The 17,721-nt window shown below is 40.3% G+C and overlaps 1 protein-coding gene across 2 annotated transcripts in view; it reads left to right on the top strand.

Annotated features, from left to right (window-relative positions):
- Positions 1–15,663: 15,663 nt before the first annotated feature.
- The window catches only part of SMPD3 (sphingomyelin phosphodiesterase 3), a 123,999-nt gene continuing 121,941 nt past the window's right edge, over positions 15,664–17,721 (top strand). Inside the window, exon 1 of one of the 2 annotated variants that reach the window (XM_064459329.1) lies at positions 15,664–16,010. The gene's annotated coding sequence lies outside the window, so the exon portion shown is untranslated. The remainder of the gene's footprint in view (positions 16,011–17,721) is intronic. The other variant, XM_064459327.1, reaches the window with a different exon arrangement.

The following is a 17,721-nucleotide window of genomic DNA, read 5'->3' as shown; positions in this document are numbered from 1 at the left end:
CACACCGCATTAATAAAAGCAGAACTGCCAGGTGGTAAATAAGCTTACTAAGGAAATCATACACATCTTGACAAAATCTTCTGGACACAATGCACAAAAATAGATAATGGAAGCCCCAACAGTCAGACCACCTCTTTTGGCTAATATTGAGCCTGCTCATTAAGAACAAACCTTTAAAGCAAACTCTACACTAAAAGTTTTAAAATTCTGTTAGATGAGCTAATGTTTTTTTCAGTTCTCATTGGCTATCCTTTATAAAAATGCACATAAATTAACTTCATACTGTGTTCAATAAATACGCATAAAGATGATCAAAAGAGTGCATTTTATTTCTACATGACCTGCAGAATTCCCCTGGTTTCTTGGGCATTCTAAGCATTCGAGAATGAAAGATGTTTCACCCATCTGCCCAAATAGGTGACAGAACCTCTGACCAGTGATCTAGGGAGATGTGCAACACACATTAGGCAGGTCTGTTGCAATAAACTAACAAATTCCTTTTACAAAACTGCTCAGCCCCGAACGGTACATAGTAATTAGCACAAGAGGTACTTAATACCTCATCAACACAAGGAAATCCAACACTTTGGGTTCCATGTGTAGAAAAATAGTTAAATGCTTATAAACATTCCTTCCTCAGCCTTTTAATGCCAGCACTTTCAAGAAAGGTGCTAACCCGTATTAAATCACAACTGGAGCACTGCAATGGATGGCTACAAGCTCTGAGAGGCGGAGGGGTAGCCTTGTATGTTAGAGAGTGTTTTGCCTGTCTAGAAGTCAACAACAGTAATGATAAGGTTGAGTGCTTATGGGTAAGGATCAGGGGGAAGGCCAAGAAGGCAGACACCCTGGTGGGAGTTTGTTATAGACCACCCAACCTGGATGAGGAGACAGATGAAGTACTCTACAGGCAGTTGGCTGAAGTCTCACAATCTCTAGCCCTTGTTATCGTGGGAGACTTCAACTTACCAGATATCTGCTGGAAATACAACACAGCAGAGAGAAAGCAGTCTCGGAGGTTCCTGGAGTGTGTGGGAGATAACTTCCTGATGCAACCGGTAAGTGAGCCAACCAGGGGAGGTGCCCCGCTGGACCTGCTGTTTATGAACAGAGAAGGCCTGGTGGGTGATGTGGTGGTCAGAGGCTGTCATGGGCTCAGCGACCATGACATGATAGAGTTCTCGATTCTTGGAGAAGTAAGGAAGAGGGTCAGCAAAACCACTACCCTGAACTTCAGAAGGGCAGACTTTGGATTGTTAAGGAGTCTGGTTAACAGAGTCCCTTGGGAGGCAGTCCTGAAGGGCAAAGGAGTCCAGGAAGGCTGGATGTTATTAAAGAAGGAAGTCTCAAAGGCGCAGGAGCAGGCCGTCCCCGTGTGCCGTAAGTCAAGCAGGTGGGGGAGAAGACTGGCTTGGCTGAATAGGGAGCTTTGGCTGGAACTCAAGAAAAAAAGCAGAGCTTACCACCTTTGGAAGAAGGGGCAGGTGACTCAGGAGGACTACAAGGATGTTGTCAGGTTATGCAGGGAAAAGATTAGGAAGGCGAAGGCCCAGCTGGAGCATAAACTGGCCACCACCATTAAAGATAACAAAAAATGTTTTTATAAATACATCAGTGACAAAAGGAGGGCCAGGAAGAACCTCCCTCCTTTGTGGGATGTGGAAGGTAACCTTGCTGCGAAAGATGAGGAGAAGGCTGAGGTACTTAATGCTTTCTTTGCTTCAGTCTTTAATAGTCAGACCGGTCATCCTCAGGGTTGTCAGGCCCCTGGGCTGGGAAATGGAGCTAGTATGCAGAATGAAGTCCCAGTTGTTGAAGAGGTGGCAGTCACCGACCTGCTCCTTCACCTCAATGTTCACAAGTCCATGGGGCTGGATGGGATCCACCCAAGGATACTGAGGGAGCTGGCAGAGGAGCTCACCAAGGCACTGTCCATCATTTATCAGCAGTCATGGTCAACCAGGGAGGTCCCAGATGACTGTAAGCTAGTGAATGTGACGCCCCTCTACAATAAGGGTTGGAAGGAGGATCTGGGGAACTACAGGCCTGTCAGCCTGACCTCAGTCCCGGGAAAGGTCCTGGAGCAGATCGTCTTGAATGCCATTATGCAGCACATGCGGGACAACCAGGGGATCGGGCTCAGCCAGCATGGGTTTATGAAAGGGACATCCTGCCTCACTAACCTGGTCTCCTTCTATGATAATGTGACCCACTTGGTGGATGAGGGGAAGGCTGTGGACGTTGTCTACTTGGACTTCAGTAAGGCCTTTGACACTGTCTCCCACAGCATTCTCCTGGAGAAGCCAGCTGCTCACGGCTTGGACAAGTGCACTCTGCACTGGGTTAACAACTGGCTGGATGGCCGAGCCCAGAGAGTGGTGGTGAATGGAGTCAAATCCAGTTGGCGGCCAGTCATGAGTGGTGTCCCCCAGGGCTCAGTGTTGGGGCCAGTCCTGTTCAGTATCTTCATTGGTGATCTGGATGAGGGGATTGAGTGCACCCTCAGTAAGTTTGCAGATGACACCAAGCTGGGTGGAAGTGTCAATCTGCTGGAGGGCAGGAAGGCCCTACAGAGGGACCTGGACAGGCTGGATCATTGGGCCAGAGCCAACGGTATGAGATTCAACAAGGCCAAGTGCCGGGTCCTGCACTTGGGTCACAACAACCCCATGCAAAGCTACAGGCTTGGGGAGGAGTGGCTGGAGAGCTGCCTGGAGGAAAAGGACCTGGGGGTGCCAGTTGACAGCCGACTGAACATGAGCCAGCAGTGTGCTCAGGTGGCCAAGAAGGCCACTGGCATCCTGGCTTGTATCAGGAATAGTGTGGCCAGCAGGAGCAGGGAGGTGATCGTGCCCCTGTACTCAGCACTGGTGAGGCCGCACCTCAAATACTGTGTTCAGTTTTGGGCCCCTCACTACAAGAGGGACATTGAGGTGTTGGAGCATGTCCAAAGAAGGGCAACAAAGTTGGTGAAGGGTCTAGAGAATAAGTCTTATGAGGAGCAGCTGAGGGAATTGGGGTTGTTTAGTCTGGAGAAGAGGAGGCTGAGGGGAGACCTTATCGCTCTCTACAACTACCTGAAAGGAGGTCGTAGCAAGGTGGGGGTCGGTCTCTTCTCCCTAGTAACAAGCGATAGGATGAGAGGAAATGGCCTCAAGCTGCACCAGGGGAAGTTTAGGTTGGATATTAGGAAAAACTTCTTCACTGAAAGGGTTGTCACGGATTGGAACAGGCTGCCCAGGGAGGTGGTTGAGTCTCCATCCCTGGAGGTATTTAAAAGAAGGGTGGATGTGGTGCTTGAGGATATGGTTTAGTGGTAGACTTGGCAGTGATAGGTTAGTGGTTGGACCTGATGATCTTAAGGGTCGTTTCCAACTTTAATGATTCTATGATTGTATGAAATCTTTGGGAGACTTGTGATGCACTTGTTCAGCAACTATATCATTTTACATATATACTAATATTGTCACACAGCCAGTCTACTGCTCATGGCCATAAGGAACTACCCAGATTTTCTAACCTTTACTTCCTCATTTCCTAAAATCTGCTCTGATTTTGAATTTTGGAACTGTTTTTGCAGTGGACAAATGCTATGCCTTAGGGCCACATGAAAATGGTCCCCAAAAATACATTACCTAATCTTAGGGCAGGACTGTATATATTCTATTCTCTTCATAAACTTGAAACACAATAATCAGTTCACAATAGATAAATTAGCTCAGATTTGAAGGTGCACTATAGATTATCTTGGAAAATAATACTTTTGTCTTAAATATGTTTCTTGCTATTTCTGAGTGACCACTCCTTATTTGTACTCAATTAGATAAAAGCTATTCATTCCTCCAAAGAGAAAGAAAAAAAAATTAATTTTTTTAGACTTTCATCCTACTCCCTCTAGTTGTCCCTTTCCCCGACTAAAGGGTGCTAACCTACCAAACCTTCACAACTTGGAAAAAAGTAGGATGTACAAAGGTGGTCATAAATAAGTCATGCTGCAGTTCCCTGGGGATTAAAACCAGGGGTCTTCATGCCAGAAAACTCTACAGCTACAAGACTACTGTTATACCTATGAAACAGTCACCCAAATAAACAGCAGCCTGCTTAAAATGTGGTTGAAAGAATAATGCATAGCATAAACTCTTAAAACATCTGTTAAAACACTTTTTTAAAGTGTATACAAATAAACATCATATCTTTGTATTTGGTTGACATAGGCAAATTTCTTACTAAAGTCATTATTAAAGGGTTGACAAGCTTATCTGCCTGTTAAAGCAGAGGGTAAGAACACTTCTAAAATTGCAGAATTGTATCATAAGAACTTCTAGGTTTTAAATATACAAATTCAGTATTGGAAAGCTTGTTTTTAGGAGGAAATATTCCAACAGCAATGGTGATTAAATAGCTCACAATTTCTGTCACTTGTAGTGTCAGATTCCCTTGAACTGCTGACTTGCTACTTTTCCAGAGCGTAGGCCTTTATGAAAGCCATTCGTGACAGACTGGGGAAAATTTGCCTTGGAGTAATAGCCTGCCCCCCCCCCCCCACCCAGTTCTTGATTCAGAATTCAGTGAACTTATAATTTTAAAAAAGGAAATGGAGTTGGGAAGGAGAAACGAGGAGTTATCTAAATGCTTTGAATGAAAACACATTTCTGTTCTTTCTCAATTTCACAACTAAATGGCTTGTGGCAAATGCTTAGCATAGATAAAAGTTCATAATCCTTTTAATAACAATTAGCCTGCTGTTTGAATCCATTTTATTTTTTGGTTAACAGAAGATATTTTGGAAAGTATCATAAAAACGTAAGAAACTAATTGCATTGTTTTGTTAATGAAATCCATTTTTTATGTCACAGGGTGTGAAACTGCTAAAATACTAAACCCAGAAATTCAAGGAGGATGTCACACAGAAAAAGAACTCTGAAAAATAAATGAGGGTGTTTAATATCATCTTCATAATCTTTTAGTTAGCATTGGAGAAAGGAAGTATTTAGCACAGAAATCTAGTCTGGAATAAGTTTTTAGTCTTTAGTTAGCATTCAACCTGAACAATATTCTGCAGCTGAGATGATCTTGCACCTATTGTACAGTTTGAAGTAGTTTTGCACCTACTAACAGTGTGAAAACAAGCAGTTTCAAAACAAACAGTTTCAAAAAAGGCACTCAAGTGTCTGCAGGAGATAAAAGCAAGGAACTTGGCACTTCGTCACTTGAAAAACAAATCTCTCTCTGATTGTACAAACTAAAAATGTTTCACTGGAGGAGGATACTCTGTCATATCAGAAAAACAAAATTAACCTCTCAAATTCTGAGTCAGCAAATCACTGAGATTTCTACCAAATTCATATATTTGCTTTCATTATACTGCCTGATTATCTTCTTTAATTATGTCCTTAGAGGAATTAAGGATTTAAATAATCAGTAAGTTTTTAAAACTAAACACCTAGTGGGAACATCTTAAATCAAAAACTTGTAGAACACAGCTTCAAATGCTGAAATCTTTCTTTCAAAAACAGAAGGGAAAGATTCATATAATACAGAGTATTTGGGTGGTACAGGACAGCTCGTAATTACTTAACAACTTAACTTCTTTTCACCTTCAATAAACAGATCTACCAAGAAAGCCAAGTGGCAAGATCACGCAAAACAGAGAAAAGTAGCCACAAATATCTTCAAATGTATTTTTTTTCCATCCAGAAAACTAGAAGGAAATAGAGAAGCTGCTCAATTCTAGACTTTGGTCTAATCTTTTGTTTTGCTTCATTATGCAATGTGTTAATTATGTCTCATCTCTCTAATATTATTTTCTCAGAGGTTTCTGTTTTAGCAGATAATGAAGTCCATTTCATTAATCTCATTAAACTTTTTCCTAACTTTTTATTACAGCAATTTTTTCACCAGATAGGCAGCATATGGCTTCAGTATGGACTAGTACTTAATGAATCCTGTTTTAATTGCCTTAATCCTTTCCCCTCTCCCTGTACTAGTTAACAATTTATGCTCAAATCAAATTTTCTTGAAATAATCTGTATTCAAAATTAATCTGAGAATCCAAGTTAATTTTTTACTAAAAACTAATAAGGCAAACTATTTATGGCAATTATTCAATATTAAACTAATTCGAATTACAATGGATTCTGAAATTTCCCAACTTGGATGTCCAAATGTAGGCAGCTTAGTCTATGCTTAGGTATCTAAATTACTGGGTTGGCTTTTCAAATATGTTATGTAAAATTATTTTATTGCCTAAAAAGGCTTAACTAATTAAATCTTGTGCAATCATAATATTTTGAAGGGTTATGGAAGTGGCAAATACTTGGTTTTTCATTTCCTAAATAGCTCACAAGAAGAATGATATTTCAATGTTCTGTATTAAAAAGTAACATATTAAGTGGCTTTATACTCCAACATAAATAAAACATTAAACAAAGCAGTAAAACCACCCATAACATCAATGAAGTTGTCTTCTAAAAACCAAAACATCCAATTCAAATGAATAATGAAAGGCTTCAGCTCAGTTTTTATGCTTACAATATTTACTTATAGATAATCTAATTTCCTCCTAGGGCTAATGTGGAAACTGCAAGCTGCTCCCATACACAATCAATAATCCTCCTAGAAGCTTAGTGTGAGGTGTAGGAGACATTGCCGAAAGTAGTCAGTCAGAAATTAAATTCATTTGGGTTCATTGGCTGTTTTTTTTTTTTTAAAGAGAAAGTAATACAAATATTTCCCAGCATCCCTCATTTAGTTTACTGACTTCTTGTGAAGGATGATATTCAAATTTTCTAAAGCTTTGTTTAGCTGGCAGGAATTTATTAACATGATTTGAACTTGGAGAAAAAGCAACAACACGTTTTGGAGTTTATGATTTCTCTGAAGTGTTTGTCACAACACAGAGGACAAGTTCAGCTTATCAGTCTTTACTGCTATTAGACATGTTTTGGGCCTAGAAGAAGGTTGAGCCATTTTATCTGTGGGGTAACAAATTATCTGGTTGCATTAGAAAGTGGAATTCCAACAAAAGATGACACCTGATAAGAGGTACACACATTCTTCCTAGGAAGAGCAAGAAACAAGAATATTCAAATATACAAGACACTGTACATTTTAACTAGTGCTGCTCTTTAACAACATGACACACACCCAACCATGGAAGACAATATCACTGGACCTCTGAAATATTAACTATAGAGTCCTGCCAATATTTTCCAGTTTGTGTTCTTGAACTCAAGCCTAGAGAGCTGCTCTTCTAGAACAGATCCAGCCTGAGTATTTAAAAAGATAACATTTTTAGAGAATGATTAGAATGGTCCACCATAAAAGAGTTGCATCAAGCAACCCCAAGAATTAAAGCATCCAAAATTCTGAAATTACAACTGGAAATTTAGCTCTAGTTCCATTGTTAGGTACGCTAGAAAAAGTGTTTTGAGACATTCAAATAAAAGCAGTTTTCAGAGGTGAAGAGATGCAAAATCTGAAAATAAGTACTCAGACTGACTTTTTGGTCTTTGTTAGCATTAGAGCACTGTGGATATCTGATGGGAAAAACTACATTTCAGTGATAATTACTACCCTATTATTTTATGGATTAGCTCAGTTCAATGGTATTAGATATCTGCCCTTCTAACATTATAACTTCTCCTTGGTACATTTAAAAGTTGCCTGTAAAACTGTAGGATATTCCCTTTGGATTTAATGTTTTACACAGTATTTGCGGAGTATGCTCACATCGTGTTTGTTCTCTGACAGACAAATCTCTTGTGTTGCAATCATTGTTAAGGTTTTATTCAGGAGGCATTTTTACCCCTTGAAGTATTTCTGTATTCAAGGCCATTTTGTCTAATTTATGCAAAGTTATTTAAATAATGTGTTTTCCTCCTCTGTGTTCCAAATCATAATTTAAAGTCTATTCAGCATGGACAGCACTGTGTATCAAATGCAGAACTGTTTGTCTTTCCTCTCCTATCTGCCTGTCTGCCCTCCTTTTCTTCTCTTTCTCTCAAAAGCAGTACTGCTGCACAAAAGTATCTGCTACACAGTTCCAAAACAACATGCAAAAAAGTAAACTGCTACACATTTTGGGAAGACATAAGGTGGGGTAGAAGTTATAATCTCAGTTTAGAGGGAAGGGCCACTTATTTGGAATGGTTTCAATGACAAGTCACAAACTAAATATTTTTAATTTCTCTGAGCAAAAGCCAAACTTCTTTTGGAGTCCAAATGTCTTTCATACTGTTCTCCAATATTGGCACTATTGAAAACCCTTTATAAATTGGTCATTCATCCAGTACAAATGAAAAGCTTCCCATCTAGTTACTCATGTTACAGGACATGAATTATATTGAACTTTGGGACATTTTAAACATTATATCTCTATGATGTCATCTTAAGTAGAGCATCTAGGCAGAATTTAGAAAATCACAAAATACATTTTTAATTAAATCATGCCTTGTCACTAACTTCTTGAAAGTGAGTAACCATTCCTGAAGGTTTTTAATGGAGGTTTTGCTAAACCACTTAAGACAATAATCTCAGAATGAACGCTCACTATTTCTGTGGCAACCCATCATTTATGTGATTACCCAGAAGAGTATTTTAAACATCTCACAGACAGAAGCTGGTAATGTATTCTAAAACAAGGAGCTTTTTACTGATGTCTGGCAGTGAAGTGTGTTCCTTGATACCTATCTTAACACCTATAAAAATAAACTTTTCTGAAATATTGAAAGTAACAATCTAACTCACAAATCCATCATGTTCAAAGAATTCAGAACACTTTCTCAGCAGGTTTAAAAAGCCAGAGAGCTTCTTACTTACATTAAAATATCTGACCTGTTAATATACTTCATTCATTCATTAAAAAAAAATTAACATCTTTGTTTTATACCTGAATTTTCCACTTTCTCTACAGCCACTTATATTTCCAAGTTATTAAAGTACACCTGCAAAGTGTTGAGTGATAGATGTGTAGGCACATGTAAGTTCCTCCACCACTGGGCTACACAGAAAAATAAATACTAAGCATGATTTGGAGAGCTTTAAAGCCAAATGCAAGGACAAGTTCTTAGATTTGCTGGCAAGTTATTGCTTTAATGTTATTTTCTCAAGCTTTAAAATGAAGCTGTGCATGCCCCTTGTCTCCACAAGGGAAAGTCTAACAGTAAAAGTGAAGGGAAATAATCGATACAATTTGAACCCTAAGAAGAAGATAGCCTATTATCTTGAAATAGCTATAATCCTCAAAACCTGGCAATACTTGCAAGGGGATAGAACTGCCAAAAATCAAGTTAGGAGATTACATCTACTACTTGGTACTATTTTCAACTCTGATAAAATGGCAAGCCCCAAAATCAAGAAGGGACAACCATTTCAAAAAACCAACATACACTAGAAATCACTCAAAAGTACTAAGGACTAATCAGAAAAAGCCTTAAATTTAGTGACTGAGCTATGAGTGTTACATGCACTGGGCATGATTCTGGTTTGTTTTGGTTTGGTTTTTTTTAAATAAAGGGGAATGGCCCCTTTTGCTGGGGACCTTTATATACTATATAAATCCGATTATGAAGGAATCTATCTGCATTCCCAGGGATGGACAGTGAAAAAGAAGGAATACAGATGAGTGTACAGCTCTGAACAGGAGCATCAAAAATTGGAGCCATTTTTATTTAGCCAGTGAAACCAGGTCTGCAGTATCTATTACACTTCATTAAAACTGTTCAGATGACAAAAGCATGAGATGCCCTGCTGTTTCTGATTATAAGGACAAGGCTAATAGCTATCTTCGTCTTCTGTTGCTCACTTGGATGCTACAATTATCCTGGACAATAGGACTTGAAAAAGGATACCTGTTCTTTCAGAAAGCTGAAGCAGTCTACTAGTCTGGATAAGTACACTGCTTAAAAATTGACAGATCCAACCATAATTGTTCAATTTGCTGAGCAACAAAAGGATCTGAAGCTGAAAATAAACATTTGGCTTCGATGTCTTCTGTACACAATAATTGGATTGTATGCCCTTGACCCAAGCTTATGTTTTTTCCTGTAGTTACTCTCTAATTTTAATCCTTCACTTTTACCTCTTTTTCCACTAAGACCTAAAAAGACCTCAATAAATTTGTCAGTTGGGTTTTAAAATGAGATTGCTTAGATTTCTAATGAACAAATAAAAGAAATAAAGGTTGAGAGAGGGGAGGGAAAAAAAAATTTCAGAGTGCTTTCCAATACTGATGAGGTAAAAATCAACCTACCTACAAACCCCAAAACAACTTGTTCCTAAAGATATCATCCAGATACTGGATAAATCACCCACCCCAGTCATCTCATAAGAAGTAATAGAATCTCTTATGATTTTGAACTTAGTAAAATTTTTAGCACTAGGTAGTGGATGATAGCTAACTAAATTACATGTGATATTGTTGTCCTGAATATAAACTCTGAAAGTTGAGAGAAATATTGAGAGGAAAAAAAGTACAGGAAAGTTGCTTTAATGATGCTATTTTTAACTCTCAACATTTTCTAAATACAATCTGCTCTATATAGCTGATTTGACTGCAACGTATATTAATGAAACTTTTCAACAACATACTGCTTTTTGATTAAAAAAAAAAGCTTGTAGTTAAGAGCATAAAAGTACTTAAAATTAAGTTTCTGCTGGTGGCCTGAAGAAATCTTTCTTGGGCTGCACCCAGTAACAAGACTGAGATGGTTTGGGTTGTTTCCCCCCCACCCTCCCACCCCTTACACTGCAATAGGAATAACCTGTCATGGTCAAACTGTTCTTAAATCATAAGTATTGGGGTTTTTTTCCCTGCTACAGAAAGATAATTCTCATCCATACCAATAAAATATTCCCTCCATAAAGTATGGGCAGCCTCAAGCTAGCTTCATGTACCATAAATACCAAATGAGAATACTAACTGTCGAGTACTAGATGTCCTTATGTCTTAATCTATGGTAATTTGCCTTCCGGTAGTATGGTCCAATAAGTGATTTAAAATCAATTTTATAATGCTGCAACAGTGGTTTTGTACACTACAGGCCTTCAGTTCTTGATGGTAAGCTGAATTTAGAAGCAACTGCTACTCTCTTGTCATGCAAATCCAAATAATATTGAAAGCCAGGGTTTATGGGCATTATTTTGACTGTGTATTTAGGAAGCTGTATTAAATAAGTTTTATTTTTAAGGATTTGGTGTTTAATTAGCACATATCTTTTACTAAACTTAATTATAGGGCCATGCTATGTTTGCCTGCCTTTCAGAAATTGAGACTTGAAACACCACTCCACTAAAGAAGTTAAACTAAAGGTGCGGCAGGAGAGTAAGCAAACTTGCTTTTTGGGGACCTTTCCTTGGTCAGAAAACCACCCCAACTTTATTCTCTTGATCAACTTTTACCTCCTAATAGCTTCAGCTATAGTTTAGTCATTATGAGACCCCTTATCCTTCCTTGCTGACAGCAGGACAGTTAGTATAATCAATTATCTTTTCTTTACACAAAGGACAGCTGCCTTACGACAAACAAGGCATAAGTTTTTTGCTCTTATAAAAATATATTCCTTACTCAAGTTTTTCACTCTTCAGGTAGGCTCCAGAGCGAGAGTGTCAGAAGCCATGGCATAAAGTTAGACTGGAAAAATTAATTTCCCACTGTGGATACTAAAAAATTCAAGTATACAATTAAATCTTATTGTAAGTAAAAATATATATTTTCATAGCAGTGACAGAACAGAACTTGCAGGCAATAATTCAAATACCTACCCATTGCCTTAGTCTTCACTCTACCTAGCTTTCTCTGCTCCTTTCAATCTCTAATTCCCTTACCTGATTGCTTTCCAACAACACAGCACAATCAGAGGTACGGCACTGTGCTCCATCTCATTTCTGCTAACACAGCAGTTGTAGTCACCTTCTGTGAAGTCAACTTGATCACCTCCTTGGCTTCCTCAAATTTTTGAGAGTTGTCAGAAAAGGTTGGACTGTCTAATTAATGCCTTTTAGCATTATTGTCTTACATTTCCCCTTTCAAAACTCTGAAGACTTGCACATCTACAACTATTTCATACTCTTTTGCTCCTGGTTTGTTAACTGGTTATATAAAATCAACTGCTTTCTCAGTTCAGCCTATTTTTTCTGCATATTGACATCTCAAGTCAGTTTTCAGTACTCTCTATGTGAACTGGAAGGTCTAAAAAGAATTTCAAAGCCATATTTAGATAGTGAATACTGAAGGGCAGGTCATGGTTGTCTCCAAGAACGATTTTTTAAAAATGTTTGTTCTATTTATTAATAAATACCTTGAATTTATTCTTGTATATATCCTTTCAATTATACAAGGCTCTTACTGTATATGGCTGCGCCATTTATTTTAGCTTTGGCACAATCTCTACTATTCCATTCTGTTATCAACTAGACAGAAATTTTTCTTCCTTTATTTTAATTTGCCAGTTTATTTCTTTGCAATGCAAAGAAAGTGTTGACCCTGCATGGTTATAATTTACCAAGGATGAGAAAATGGAGATAGAGAGGATGAATCATGACATCTGCTGTTCTTTCACTTAATACAAGAAATCCTCTGGAAACATATTTGGGCAATCCTTAGACAGAATGATCAGTGTTCCTTCAGTATATGTCTAATTAAATGTTTACTAAGCCCATCAATAAGAATTTGGATGTACAACAAACTGAAAAGAAGCAACACATTGAGGTATCTGCAGAAAATAACATCAGTAATCTTTTCTTGCTTTCCTTCATAAGATAGATGAGCTGCTGAGATAAACGCAGGAATTTCACTGAAATTGGGAAGAAATTTAATCTTCTATTTAGGTTTCCCTGAATTTGTCTTATGTGTGCAGGAAAATTGGAGTCACTGTCTGCAGGGTAAGCAGACTGGTTGCTGCTGACAACAGCATACTACAGCTTCTGTTAGCAGTAACCAGGATCCAAGAATCCAGTTATTCAGCTGTACTTGAATGGCTGATGACTGCCTGTGTAAGATCTTAAAGAACTTTTCATATTTGATTTGAAAAAGATATTCCCCTTTTACTTCTGTCTGGAACCATGTATAACAGTAACGAACAACCTAGGCAGACCTAGCTCCAGTTTCAAAGGTAGTTCTCAGGAATTTCTATGCGAATTTGGAAGCAAAATTATGTTTGTTCTTCTGTTTTGGTGCCCATAAAGTTATAGTTCAGAACTGGGGGTACAAAAGAGAAGAATAGGAAAGATGTGAGATCTGAGGTTTGGATTACGTAAGTTACCTGCAACTTGTGTAAAATTGCTTTAGCCACTAAATCCTTTCATTGAAAGATAGTCTGAACTGTGTTACTGTTTGAATTAATATATTTAGATTATTCACACTGATATGAAAGTATTTTGGATGTGTCTCTATTTCAGTTTTTCTGCTTTGCAAAGCAGAAAAAGAAGCAAAAGAAGAAACTTGGCTTCATTAAGATTAATGGAATGAGGAAACACAGAGCAATGGGCAGGGAGTTGTAGTGGCTCTCCTCCACATTAGCACCAAAAGGTTTGCTTTATTTGTGGTCTTGTAATTTGGAAGTGCCCTACAGTTGCATATACTACTGAAGATTTTCCTTGACTATACAGCTTACCTCAGCTAGGCTCTTTATCAGTGCATGTTTCCTACCATCTCAGATACGGCATACGACTCCTGGACAGGGACATCAAATAGTACATCAAAACCCCAGCTTTGAGGAAGGACATTATATTGTTACTTGAATGTAAGGGAAATGACAAAAGGAAGAAGTTTTTTATTATTTGTTCTTTGCTATACCAAGAACTCAGTTTTAATAATCTCAGGAGTCATTGCTCAAAGTGAAATTTTCGCCTTATAGTTCCACACCTACAAACTGCTTCAGCCACATAGAAGTAAATACTGTTTTAAACTTATCTACTATACTTTGCTACAACCGTATAATGCTGGAAGGTTCAGGTAGATAACTGAGAATACATAATTCTGATCTAAGTGAGTCTTGTGAAAACACTGGGGAAGGTACTTCATCATGTAGCAAAGACTAGAATAATCACCAGCTATATGTATTCCACAGACTTATGCTGCGATCACGTTAGTATGCTGGTGGCACATAATGTAGTACCAGAGCAGACATCCATTACAACACAACTCTGACAGTACTTTAAATCCAAGAATCACTGTTTAACATGTAATATCAGAGTCAGTGTCAACTTCTCACCTTTTTAGGGTAGCTGCAGAAGTGAACTTGCTCAGTAGGGTGTGGCTGCATGATCCAGTTGCTATCAAGTAAGCCTGTTACATTTAAGAAGTTTCCAAGAAAGCATCTGAAACAGGATGAGAACTCATAATGTATACCCACTGAAAAAAGAAGCAGTAAACCTAAGTTCTTTTGAATCATTAATTTAGAATAAACCACATAGGGATGAAGACAACCCAAAGAAAGATTTTGCTAATGTAGCATAAATAAAACATACTGCTTAGTTTAATATGGTTGTCCTAGCTTTCTGTCACATTACTTGCTAGCTTGCAATACAGTTGCTAAAAACCTTCTCCTAGATGAGGGCAACGGTTGGACATCAGGGTTTCAAAGTGGCAACAGCAGGTGCATGCACGCAACCCTTACATACAGGTTCCTATATGCAAGTTTCCAGCACCTTTCGAAACCCCGTAATTCAGGGTGAGAGATGGGCTGGTGCTCAAAGTTCTAAATTAACTCGTTAACCTTAACTCTCTTTTTAAATACCTCTTGAAAGATCCTTCTGTTGTTGTTATTACCAAAAGTGTAAGTTAACTTCTAATTAAAACTATACTGAATAATGACTTTTTCTTTTGACAAGCAAGTAAATAGAAAAACTGTTTGGAAATACTGTATCAGTTCATTTGTAAGTTAACTAATAACACATCCTCCTTCATAAAATGCTCCATAATTATCTGAAGAGCCCTGTATAAACATTGGTATTAGAGATGCCTCTCCGAAAGCCAGCTGCAATTGGGTTACAAGTATTTTTTGCTACGTTTTTGGTTTTTTTTTGCAGTGCTTTGCTTTTGATTAGGAAGGCAGAGTCCTGACTCTTTAGCTGCTTACATGTATCTTCCAGCTTCTGAATCTTGGTGGGAGGAAGGGAGGGAGCACAGCTTTCAGGACTTTCTGAAACACCGTTGGAACTATCATATGACTTTTTTCTCCCCCTCTAAAAAAGCCCCTAACACTGCGGAAGAACTGTGCTATCCTAGACTTCTGTTTAAGAGAAAAACAACAACAAAAAAGAAACCAAAAAGAACGGAGTCAAACAATTTGAAAATACTGCACAAAAAGCGCAGCGACCCAGTGGCAACACACCGTCGAGGGGCAGCCTGGGCACGGCGAGAGCCAGGCAGGAGGAACCCTGCCGCCCTGAGGGAGCGGCGACCCCCGGCCCGCCCTGAGGCGGCAGGCGCGAGCGCCTCTCTCCGCGCGCGGGCCCACGGGGGCTGAGGCATCGGGCCGCTGCATCCCGAGTGGAGCTGCGAGCCGCTGAGCCCGCCCCGCTGCCGCTCCCCGGGCACCGGTGCTCTACAGGACTACAGCTCCCGGCTGCCCCCGGGAGCAGGGCCGTCCCCTCCCGCCGCGAGGGCGGCTGGGAAGCGTGGTCGCTCCCGCCCTTTCAGCTCGGCGGCCGCCGCCCGCGGGCCGGGTCCCCGCCTGCGGCGGGAGCAGGGTGGGGCCGCGAGGCCGCAGCGCCGCGCAGCGAGGGCGGGAGGCGGGGGGCGGCGGCGCGGCCCTCCCGCGCCCAGGGGCGGGGAGCGCGGCGCCGGCCCCGCCTGTGGCGCTCCGTGGAGCTGTTCAGTGCCCAGGTGCTGAGTCTCCCGCCAGCTACCGGAGGCTCCGGCGGCGCTCCCTTCCCACCGCTCCCCGGCGCGGCGATGGCTCCGGCGCTCAGCCGGCCCTGCCAGGCATCCTGAGCGCCCGCCCGCCGCGCCCCGGCGTGGATGCAGCAGCTCCAGGCACCCCTGGCTCCTTGGGGGAACGCGGCAGGTAAAGCCTCCCCCTCCCCGTCCACCCGCATTGCATCCCTGCCTGCCCCTCCGCTCCGAGCTGCCCGCGGGGCCCGACTGGAGGGGCTTCCGCCGACCCCGCAGCCGGGGGCTGGCGGCGAAGAGAGTTGTCTGGCAGCGAGCGAACACCGCGAGACGGACCGCGGGGAACAAAGCAGCGCAGTACATATGCTGTTTAAGTAGTTTCATTATTTTAATTTCCGGGGGTGGGGAAGGGAAAAGAAGAGACGGATGGCTGGGTAACTGCAAATACCTGTGCTTAGTTATATGTAGGACACCCCCACCCCCCAGTATATTAATTTGCTTTTGGAATCATGTTCCGATTCTCACGGATCAGCAGTGGAAAAGATAAAGGCAGTGTTTGTCATACAGGTGAGGTAGTGCTATAGTCAAGACTGCAAAATGGTTTCCTTGAGTACACTCCTTAGCTGTAGTGCTTGTATAGATTTTGCACAGCAGTAATTTCTTACTTATTTCTGTGTGAATTACTAGCCCCACCAAAGAGCTAGGACAAGCAGCATCAGGTTAGAGACAGACTAGCATACACACAGTTTCTGTGAATAGGTGTCAGAAAAAAGAGGAAAAGAAATCTACTGTATTTAAGGCCAAATGACTAGTTACATCCTACATGAAGTCATTTACAGCCAAATATTGTGCTGCTATGCCTGATTCTTCAGGCTTCCTCTCAGTGTTGCATGATGATTAGGGAACTGAGTGAGCATATTAAACCTGCATAATCAAGGAGCAAGTGTTCCTAACTGCTTGGATGTGTAGTGGCTTCTGTTGTCAAAGGATTGGTGAGTATGCCTTAGCTATCAAAAGACCATATGTTCTACCCTAGATAGAGTAGGCTGCAGCTGTACTTTTTTTTCTTATATTGGTAATACATGTTGACTTACGATTTCTCAGGGTGGCATGGGGAGGGGGAGGCTGGCAGAAGGGAAACTCAGCATTTTTCTCAGGTGTAGATAATGAGAGAAGTTTAACCTAGGAGACTGCATGCAGCCAGACCAGGAACTTGCACAGTTTCTATCCTGATTTTGACAAGAAACTGAAGAACCAAGCCAAGATTAAAAAATTGCTTCCTTTAGAAAACCAAGTGCAGTCTAATTAGCATACTCTTAACACTTTACTTCTGCCCTGTATCAACAAAGAATTTATTTGTGTATAAGACATCCCCCACTTCCCACATTACTATATCATGTGTTAAACCAGAAAAAGAACCAGAAAGGCAATTGCTGGGATCAGCAAGGCAGGTGTTTAAAAGCAAGTTGATGGGATTTGCATCAGTTCCAATGTTATTAAAGATTCTCCAGTCTGGATAGAAACTTAGTACTTCTCATATTTTATTGACTTGACTTCTTTTTGTACTTATGATTTTAAGGTTCATGTATGTAATTCATTTCCACGATAGCATGCATTCAATTTGTCTCATATAGGCTGCAGTTTAACAGTTTTTATGCTTTACTGTAATAAAAAGAAGTTGAACAGATTGGGTTCCATTGCACACCCCAAACCCCTCCTTCCAATGGGCACCTTGGATATGCAGGGGCATAACATTAGTCCTTTTAAAGTAGCCTTTCAGGAATTGAGTTAACAATTACAACAGCGCATTACTGTAAAATTAAAAATCAATTTGTGCATAATGACTGTATGCAAGGCAAGCCTCTCCTCCTGCCAGCAGAATAAAA

This window comes from Phalacrocorax carbo, chromosome 8 (genome assembly GCF_963921805.1).
Source record: "Phalacrocorax carbo chromosome 8, bPhaCar2.1, whole genome shotgun sequence".
NCBI classification, from domain to species: domain Eukaryota; kingdom Metazoa; phylum Chordata; class Aves; order Suliformes; family Phalacrocoracidae; genus Phalacrocorax; species Phalacrocorax carbo.
Note: the sequence above shows the minus strand (reverse complement) of the source record. Positions and strands in the feature narration are given on the sequence as shown.